We start from the raw sequence: 10,718 nt of genomic DNA on the forward strand, positions 1-10,718 counted from the left end.
TCTGTGCTATGAGCTATCTTTAAAGCACTCCTCTTCAGAATCTTGCATGTCTCTCATATACCCACTTAAGTTCAAACACTCTGGCCCCAGCTTGCCCTTACAGCATTATCTTGCACTATTATTCCCTTACACTAACTATTCTCTCTTGTCCAAACATAATCTATGCCTTCCTCCCTCTTTGCTTAAACATTTCTCCCTATTGGAATGCCTTCCTTTACTTCAGCCTGCAAATTATTGGATCCTTCAAGGCACAGTTCAAATGCCTCCTTCATGAAATTTTCTCTGATCATGCCAGCTGGAAGACTTTCTGAGGATCTTCTCAGAAACTTTAGTACTTTGTACCACTCTATTGGCAGCATATGGTTAATATGCTTTATTGTGCAATAAAATGTATATGTTCTATCCTTTCAGGAATGGTAAGCTCCTTCAGGGCTAAGAACTATACCTTCCTTTTGAATCCTTCTCAATGACTAAACACACAGTAGGCAATGAATTAATGTTGGATAAATATGCAGATTCCAATGGACAGTACATTTGTAGGGTGTAGAGTCATGGAAGTTCTGTTTTTTCAAAGGAGAAGGCAGGCCCAAGTGAAGCTGTCAATTCTGAACATTTTGGAAAGTCAAGGAGGGTTATATGATTTCGAGAATCGTGAGATTGGCTAGAAGTTACTTAGTCTTGAGTCAAATCATCTAAGATGTTCCATATAATGACACATCTGAGAAGATGGATAGGAATTGACATTAGAATGATTGAATAAAGGGGGCTTGGGAGGAGGAGCAAAATAGAAAATAAAGAAAAATGAGAATAGTAAATTAGGTCCCATGGAGATCTTAGAGGTAAATTTTGGTAATGACCTTGAGTTTTTAATAATAGATAACATGATTTGAAAAGTTAAAAGTACAAAATCACAAACATATGATTGGAAGGTACCTCAGAGGCTATCTATTCTAACACCTGTATTGGTTTTATATTTAACAACATCCCCAGCAAGGGATCATCCAGGTACCATTTGAAAACTTCCAACTATAAAGAACCCACTAATAATTGAAACAACACATTCTGTTTTTGGACTACTTTAACAAGCTGGGAAGTTTTCCTTTATAGTCTGTCAAAATTTGCACCTGTACCTTTACCCCTACTACTAGTTTCTACAAACAGAATAAGTCTAATCCCTTTCCACCATGATGGTCCTTCACATATTTGAAAACGGCTATCATAATCCTCCCTAAATCTTCTCTTCAATCACTTATACATTCTGGCATTGTTCTAAGGTCTCCCACCATCCTTGGAAATCTTCTCTGAAAGCATGAAGCCTAGAAATGTATACACCACAGCAGGTAATAAGGTAGAATACAAAATTATGATTTCCCTCAATCTAGATATCATGCTTTTATTAATGCAGGCCACAATTAGCTTTTTTTTGGCTACCACAACACACTAGGTAACATTTTAAGCTTGTGATTCACTAAAATCCCTCCACCTTCTATTAGGTTCTTTTTAGTTCTGTAAAGATTTATTAAATTTAGACAATATAAAAAGAACTATTCTAGGCACTGGAAAAGAGAAAAATGAAAAAGTCTCTCTGCCCTCAAGGAACTTACATTCTACTACAGGGATATATACAAAAGTATAGAAGAATAAAAATTGGGGAGGGAAAAAAGCAGTATGCTGGGGGGAAATCAGGGAATTCTTCACAAAGGAAGTGTCAGTTGACTCAACCCCTGAAGGAAAAGGATTCTGAGAAGCAGAGATAAGAAGAAAGTATATTCTAAGCATGGAGAATGTTTTGTACAAATGCACAAAGGTGACTAATAATGATATAAGTTTTGAACATGGTTAGTAGAATGGTTTGTCTAGAATGTAGAGTTCATGATGGATGTTAGTATGCATCAGGGCTGTAAAGGCAAGTAGGAGCAAGATTATGGAGATCTTTAAATGGCCTGCAAAATTGCGCTTTAAGAAATAATGAAGAGAATGTTTTCAGAAAAACCTGGGAAGATTTGTATGAACTCATGCAGAATAAAATGAGTAGGACCAGGAGAACAATTAATACAATAATAATATTGTATAGACAAACAACTTTGAAAGTCTTAGGAACTCCAATCAACATGACTAACCGTAATTCCAGAGGATTAATGAAATTTGCAATCTATCTCCTAATAGGGAGGTGATGGACAGAGGGTACAGATCAAGACATATGTTTTTGGATATGACAGATGCAGAAATTCATTTTAATTGACTATGCATATATATATATATATATATATATGCTTTTTTTTCCACAGTGGAGGGAAGTGAGGGGAGGGAGAAAAGGCTCATTATTCAATTATGTCTCTCTTTTCATGACCCAATGGATCATACTGTCCATGGGTTTTTCTTGGCAAAGATACTCAAGTGATTTTTCATTTCCTTCTCTAGGGGATCAAGGCAAACAGGTTAAGTGACTTGCCCAGGGTCACACAGATAGTGTTTCAGATAGGACTTGAAGTTTGATCTTCCTGAATCCAGGCCCAGAGCTCTAATCACTAAACAATCTAGCTGCCTCCTAGGGAGAGAATGTAGATTTTAGTTAGTTGAAAAACATTTTTTTCAATGTCATGCCATATTATATATTAAATCCTACTATGAAAAATAGGGAGGCACTGGGTATTTCTTCTCCTAAGAAGAAATTTTGGTAGCTATGTGAAATATAGATTGTATAGAGAAGAGACTAGAAACAAAAAGACCAATTACAAGGCTTTTCCCACAGTCCAGTCAACCTGTTCTGATTCCAACCCTTCTCTACTAGGAGGCATCCAATGCTTCCAGAGGACCAGTGATAAAGCATGCTACCCACTTCCTGACAAAGAGACAATAGTCTATGCAGAAATGAGGCATACCTTTTTCAAAACCCTTTCCTTTTGTCTTAGAATCTTTACTAAATATTGATTACATGGTAGAAGAATGGTGAGGGCTGGACAATTGGAGTTAAGTGACTTGCCCAGAGTCATACAGCTAGGAAGTATATGAGGTCAAATTTGAACCCAGGACATATATTTTTTTCACATGGTCACAGTGGGAGTTGGTTTTGCTTAACTGTGCTTATTTGTTATGATGGTTTTGTTTTTCTTTGGGAAAGAGAGGGAAAGAAAAGAAATACTTGTTAATTTTTAAAAAACATTTATTAAATGTTTTCATTGTTCTTAAGTCTGCATCAGTTTATATGTCTATTAATTCTTCTCTGACTCTTCATATTTGTTTTATTTTTCTTACAGCACAGTTATATTCCATGATATTTATGTACCATAGTTTGTTTAGCCAATCCCCTAATGATGGGCACGGACTTTGCTTTTTGGTTCATTGCTATTACAAAAGTTGCTGCTACGAATATTTTGGCATATATTACCTTTTTCTTTCTTTAACTTCCTTGTGATATCTGGTAGTGAAATCTCTAGGTCAAAGGAGATGAACTTTTCTCCCTCTCCAAACTGTTCTCCAGAATGCTTGGACTGATTCATTATTCTTACAATGGATATTAGTGGGTTCTTCTTTTTGTAGCCCTTCCAGCATTGCTCATCTCTTGTCTTCTTTACCAAGTTGCTGAATGTAAGGAGAAATCTGAGTTGTTTTGATTTACATTATTTTATTATTAGTGATCTGGAGCATGCTTTCATATGGTGGTTAATAATAGTTTACAATTCTTACATGTAAAATCTATATCAGATTGCTTTCCATCTCAGGGAGAGGGAAGGGCAGGGAGGCAGAGAGAGGAAGGATCAGAAGAAGGGAGAAAATTTAGAACTCAAAACTTAAAAAAATAAATGTTAAAAAATTGTTTTTACATGTAAGAGGGGAAAAATAAAATATTACTTAAAATTTTTAAATAGTTTACAAATCTTGGGCAGCTAAGTGGCTCAATGGATAGAATGCCAGGCCTGGAGTTGAGAGAATCTGGGCTCATATCTGGCCTCAGACACTTCCTAGCTGGGTGACCCTGGGCAAGTCACTTAACCCTAATTGCTTAGCAGTTATCACTCTTCTGCCTTAGAATTGATATGTGTATCTATTCCGAGAATGAAAATAATGTTTTTTTAAAATAGTTTAAAATTCTTCATTTAAGAACAGTTTGGGGGGCAGCTGTGTAGCTCAGTGGATTGAGAGCCAGGTCTAGAGACAGAAGGTCCTGGGTTCAAATCTGGACTCAGCTACTTTCTAGCTGTGTGACTCTGGGCAAGTCACTTAACCCCCATTGCCTAGCCCTTACCACTCTTCTGCCTTGGAACCAATACATAGTATTGATTACGACATGGAAGGTAAGGGTGAAAAAAGGACAATTTCTTCATATCCCCTTTGACATGTTATAGGGAAAGGGAGGACCGGCACAGGGAAAGGTTCTCACGGCTAGATGTAGTTGGTTCAAGAAGCTCTGTAGATGTATCACTCAGCCAGCAGGAAACAGGATACCACAGGAATAGGTATGATGAGAAGATATAGCAGAAAGAAAGCCACAGGAGAAAAGCCAATCTCACTAGGTCCACCCCAGGGAGACAAGACTCAGACTCCAGGCTTAACTGACTGTTAGAAACAGCTCAGTTCCTTCTGCAGAATTCCAGAACCTTTCTCTGCCTCTGCACCTTTTCCAGATCCTGCTCATATGCTCAAATTTTCTCTTTCCCTCTAACAGTTAATATATCCATTGGTTCTTGAATTAACAGAACGGTCCTTAAATTGACTGAATTTTTCACCTGTCATTGACATTATCTGGACTTAGGTGAACTTTATTTCAGAAAAGGGAAAAAAATTATCTTCCTGTTGTACTCAAACTTTTGAAATGACTGATTTTACTTTGAATAGAGATAAAAATCAACGTTTTGTTCTATTTGTTAAGTCTACACCATCAGTTTGTTGCTTTCAAGGATGTAAGTAAAGAGTGGATATTAGTCAATCTTGTAATCCCTGAAGTCATATCCAAGTTTTGTATGTGGGAAATCATAGTAGTCATTGCTATCACTAGGCTTGAAACTGAGAGGAGTCCCAAAGGTAACAACCACCACTGCGATGACTACATCTATGGAAACTTTTTGCCATTGCAAATGTCTAGGAACTGCATCCTAACAGCAATAATCCTTCATTGGTGAAGTGATACCACCTTGCCCCTCTGGCCCCCCCCCCCAAAGTTTTCCACATAGAATTGCATTTCATTCTCATACCTCTTCCCCAACTGGAAGAAATTTTACAGGGATTTTAAATACTGACAGATTTAAAGAATTTTCTGACAATTTCACTGAGAGACAGCTGTATTTTAGAAAGTGGAAAGAACACTGAACACTCACTGGAACTAGGAACAGAAGATTTCAATTCATTTATTTCATGCATACTAAATTTTAGGTTCCCTGATTAAAGTTAAAAATATAAAGATAAAAATTAAACAATTCTTGCCCTGAAGCAACTTATAGTCAATGTATATTGATATAACACATGAATAAGTAACTACAATGTATATGCAAAGTTTTATTTTATTATTTTTTAAATACACAATTCTGTGTATTGGTTCCAGGCAGAAGAGCAGTGGAGGCTAGGCAATGGGGGTTAAATGACTTTCCCAGGGTCACATAGCTAGGAAGTGTCTGAAGGCAGATTTGAACCCATCTCTAGACCTGAATCTCAATCCTTTGAACCACCTAGCTGTCCCCTATACAAAGTATTTTAAAGAGAATGTTAATAACTAGGTAGATTAGGGCATGCTGCATATAGGAGATGGTGCCCAAGTTGTATTTGAAGGGAATTTAGGAATTCTGTGATGAGGGAGTAAGGAGAGAATTCATTCCAGACATGGGAGACTACTTATGCAAAGGCATAAAAAGATTAGCTATCAGGCTACTCTGATTAGAATAGAGATGGCTGGAAGGGCAATAGTATGAAATTAGGTTGGAAAGGCAAATAGGAACCAGATTGTGAAGGAATTTGGATGGCAGACCAAAGAGCTTGCCTTTTATTCTAGGGACAGTAGTGAGTAGAAGATTTCTGAGCAATGGATAAAATGGTTAAGGCTGCATTTTGGGAATTTCATTTTAGCATTTGGGTTGAAAAAAAGGAGAGACTAGAAGCAGGGAGACCAATTAGAAAGCTATTATTATTACTGACCAATCATTTCAGTTATATCTTTTGAGGGTTTCTTGGCAAAGATACTGGAGTGGCTTGCCATTTCCTTCTCCAGCTCATTTTACAGATGAGGAAACTGAGTCAAACAAGGTTACATGATTTACCTAAGGTCACACAACTAGTAAGTGTTTGAGACTAGATTTAAACTCAAGTCTTTCTGACTCCTGTCCAGGAGCTTCATCCACCCTGCCACCTAGCTGAAATGTGACAGATACTATGTGGATGGAGAGAAGGGGACAGATTTGATGTTACAGTATTAACTAGCCTTGGTAAATGATTCCGTCATTAGGGGAAAAGAAAGAATCAAGGATGTAAAACTATGTGACTGGAAGAGTGATGAGTCTCAAAAGAAAATCTATAGGGAAGTTTGGAGAAGGAATTGTTTTTAGAGACATATGAGTTCCATTTTAGATATGTTGAGTTTGAAAGGCCCATGTGATATCCGGGCAGAGCAGTCCAGTGTATTCAGGTGAAATTGTAGATAGGTCTAGATTTACAGATTTTGGAATCAGCTGTATAGAGGTGATAACTAAATCCATATAAGCTAATCAGATCACCAAGATAGAATGTACATTGAGAGATGAGAAGAGAAGTTAGGAGTAAGTCTCGGAAGATGTCTACAAATAATGATCATCATAATAATAACATCTATATCTAAAGTGCTTAGGTATGCAAAGCACTTTACAAATATTATCTCATTTGATTCTCACAGCGACCTTGGGAAGTAGGTGCATTTATTATCCCTGTTTTAACAGATGAAGAAACAGAGGCAGACAGAGGTTAGAAGGCTTATCCAGGATCACACAGTTGACCATAGACTTGAGTTCAGGCCCAGTTCTTTATCCATTACCTAACTGTCTGCCATACTAGATAGGAGAAGAAGGGTGATCTTGCAAAGGAGAATAAAGATGAATAGTCAGGAAATCAGGAAAACAAAAAAAAAAGTAATGTCACAGAAGGCAAGAGAGGTGGCAGGACTCAAGAGGAAGAAGTGAATAACTGCAGTATAATAAATTTCAAAGAGAAAAGAAAATGGGAAATGAGAAACAGGTATTGGATATATCAGATGAGAAAAGTGGTAAACTTTGAGAAAAGAATTTCATTTCAGTGGTAGTGTACAAGTCAGATTGCAAGGGATTGGTAAGTGAGTGAGAACTAAGGAAAAGAAGGCAGTAAATAAAAATGACCAGAATTTTGAGTTAAAAAATGAGAAGATATATAGGATAGTCATTTGAGAGAATGGTAAGGTCCAATAAAAATTCTTTAATGATAGATTGCACTTGGAATATGTTTGTAGGTGACAGGAAAAGCATCATTGGATTAGGTGAGATTAAAGAGAAAAAGAGAAGGATGATTAAAATGGCAAATTTCTGAAAGAGATGGAAGAGAGCACTATCAAGATCATGAGTGGAGGATTAGATTGGGCAAGGAGAAACCCACCTCTTCATTGAAGACTGGAGAAAAACAAGGGGAAGATGTTGAAAGATTTTGAGATGTAGTGAGGGAAAAATGTAGTGAGGGGATTCATGGAAGATGGACATTTTTTTCTCAATTAAATAGAAAATGAGTGTTCTGCCAAAAGAGGAGAGTATAAGGTGTTTGAGGAGAGAGAAGATTTGGAAATAGACATATGAGGGAATGTGATTATTAATCAAGGGAGAATAAAAAAATTACCATGTAACAATAAGGACCTTATTTAGATTAGGTATATAATTAGAAATTTGCTCCCCAAGAACTCTCTTTCCCAACTTCCCATGTTCCTTCTCATGTTACGTGCTAATGTAGTGGGGATATAAGTTTTGTGTAGCTCTGCCCTCTCACTCTTCTCCCCTGATTGTGGCTGGGAAAGTTGCGTGAGTGCCAGGCAGGAGAATTTTTCTCACGTGTCTTTACTCAGGCTTTTACTTTTATTCTTCTATTTTTTCTACTTCAAGTGATTATTAATAAATTTTATAAAACATAATACTTGGATGTGTTGGATATTAATTTAAATCTTATATATTTTAGTGACCACAGAGGGATAGAATCCTTGATTTTTTTTAAAAAAAAGCCTTCGACTAAAGGATAAGGAGCAGATAAATTTTCCTCCTGCTGATAAGCTACTTTTTGCTTTTTTTTTTTTCCATTTTTTTTCAGGCTGTCCACAAGCTACTGCTATCTGTACCCAATTGCCTGAGAGTTTGAGAGAAGCACCTTGTTTTTTTCTGTGTGGAGGGTAAGGTATAAATCCCCTTCTCCCCACACCCCTCCTATGTGGGTCTCAAGCCTGCACTAGCCACTTTTCAGCAGAGGAACACAGTGTGGAGCAGCCTTTCCACACTATCCACCCAACCCCAACTTGGCTAATCCAAGAGGGCTGCCATGGCCATGTTCCTGGCTGTAGGGGTGGGGACTGAGGTGTCACAGGGCCACCGTCTTTATCCTTGGTGGGAGGGGAAGGAAGGAAGGTTACTATTCCAAACCTCTTAACTTTACTCCTAGCTAGTATATACTAGGGGAGTGCCACCTATAGACAGGAAGTAGATTTGCAACCAATTTAATAATTAGATTTTTTAAAATGGCCCACTCTATGAAAGAGCAGTGCATTACCAAAGTTTTGAGGTATCTTTTCTTACTACTCTTCTTGGGTGTACTGATTGGATACCTTGCAGTTGATAGTTTGAGTAATCTTGAGATTCAGAGGGGAGATTCATCTCCCTATTCCCCCTTGCCATTTTGGCCTGCCTATTCTCTGCAACACATCAAATATGGGGTTCATCCACACTATGTTCAGTGCAGGTATGAGGAACCCCAGAAGTGTGACCAAAGGAATCTAAATAGATGATGATACTTGGGAGGGGAATGAACCTTAAAGACTCTAGAGGTGAATTTTAAGCCTTTTCAGATTCCATTTGTCTTATTGATGCTAACTATTTTAGTTTGTTCCTTTCCAAATAGTGGAGAAGTCTCTGTAACATAGCCTTCAGAATTAGGGAAAAGGACTCTTGCATTGATTGCTCACATCTTGTCATTATATATTGTATTTGCTGATTATTTGTTTTAAGATGTAATTTTGTTTTTTTAAGTTCACATATTAATCTAATCTAATATCTTCTGTTACACTAAGTCATTTTCAGCTACTGTGTTTTGGCCATTAGCTATACATTCTATTACATTGTCTTTATTTGTACCCTCCCCATATGACTGGTCTGGAGAAAATACCATTATAAAAGTCCATAAACAACTTGGACAAACCCTTTTCCATGGCAAAACCATAGGTCCTTATGGATGCTGGGTTTGTCATCAGATCCATCAAGGTCACATGTTGCCTAAACGGCCTTTTGTTCCTTTTTGTCTTTGCTAATTGTCACATAGATGATGATGGATGGATTCCATCAAACTGATTACAACCTGTATACAACCTTTGGAGAATTTAATGAGCTAAGAATTTCAATTTGATTTTAAGGGGTCTTCAGAAGTGATTTTCAGATATCTAGTAGCACCACTCCCTCTGACTGATCATTTGCCTACCTTTGAGTTGTTTGTAACAAGAGGTAAGGATCCATTTAATAGTTGAAGTGAAGTATAATAGCACAATTGTATTCCCCACCTCTGCATTTATAAAAATGTAATGTATGAAATATCAGAAGTGATTTTCACTATTGTATTCCTTGCCTTCACATTTCAATGGATGGGACATATAAAGACATGCTTTAAATGACTGTTACAGTCTCATATCAGAGGAGGGAGGTTTCCAAAGGGGCTTGGTTACCCCATGATGAGTTACGATCTCATTTGGTAGGTGGGAAGGTTTTTCCAGGGGGCTTTGTAATCCCTAGACACGTTTTTGTAATTATAACTCTTTAGCTTACACTACCCTTCCACCAGAATGATCTAGAATCTTGGTGACATTTTAGACCCAAAACGTTTTCATCAGCAGTACAGAAGTTTTTCTAGTTTCTCCTGCCACATTTTGGAATGATGGCAGTAATAGACTTTCTTGGAAATATTTTTGCCAAGGTTGAAAGACTGGCTAGATTCTGGAGAACTTATGACAAGTATCCATGAGCTTCAAAGGTTTTTTTTTTAAATGTCATACAGCAACTCATGTGAATCCAAATGATAGCAGGTTTGTGTGCTATTGTCATTAACTGGGCTGTTATGATTTTGGGGATTTGGGTACTTCTTTGAATGTACATTAGTTGCTGTACTACTGTCTTTAAAAGCTGTTACTTGGTGAAAATCATGTGCACTCACACTGTGGATCATGGCTAAGTTAAAAAGGAAATGGATCTCATTTTTGAGTAAGAAATCTGTGTTGTGCCTCTCCTTGGCTAACACAGTATGTCACTAATTGTGAATTATATATTTTTTATTTTTTTAAAAAATGTGTTATTCTTTTTCCTGTTATGTGCAATAGAGTATTTGAGTTTTCTTCTTTTTCTCATTTTTTTGTATTTGAAGCACATTACCAGTATTAATGGTTTTTTGATTTTGCTCTAGGATAAGTTTTTTTTTTTTTTTATGTTTTTTTTTAACATTTATTAATAATCATTTTTAACATGATTACATGTTTCATGCTCCTATTTTCCCCT

The sequence above is a fragment of the Gracilinanus agilis genome, chromosome 2 (assembly GCF_016433145.1).
Source record: "Gracilinanus agilis isolate LMUSP501 chromosome 2, AgileGrace, whole genome shotgun sequence".
NCBI classification, from domain to species: domain Eukaryota; kingdom Metazoa; phylum Chordata; class Mammalia; order Didelphimorphia; family Didelphidae; genus Gracilinanus; species Gracilinanus agilis.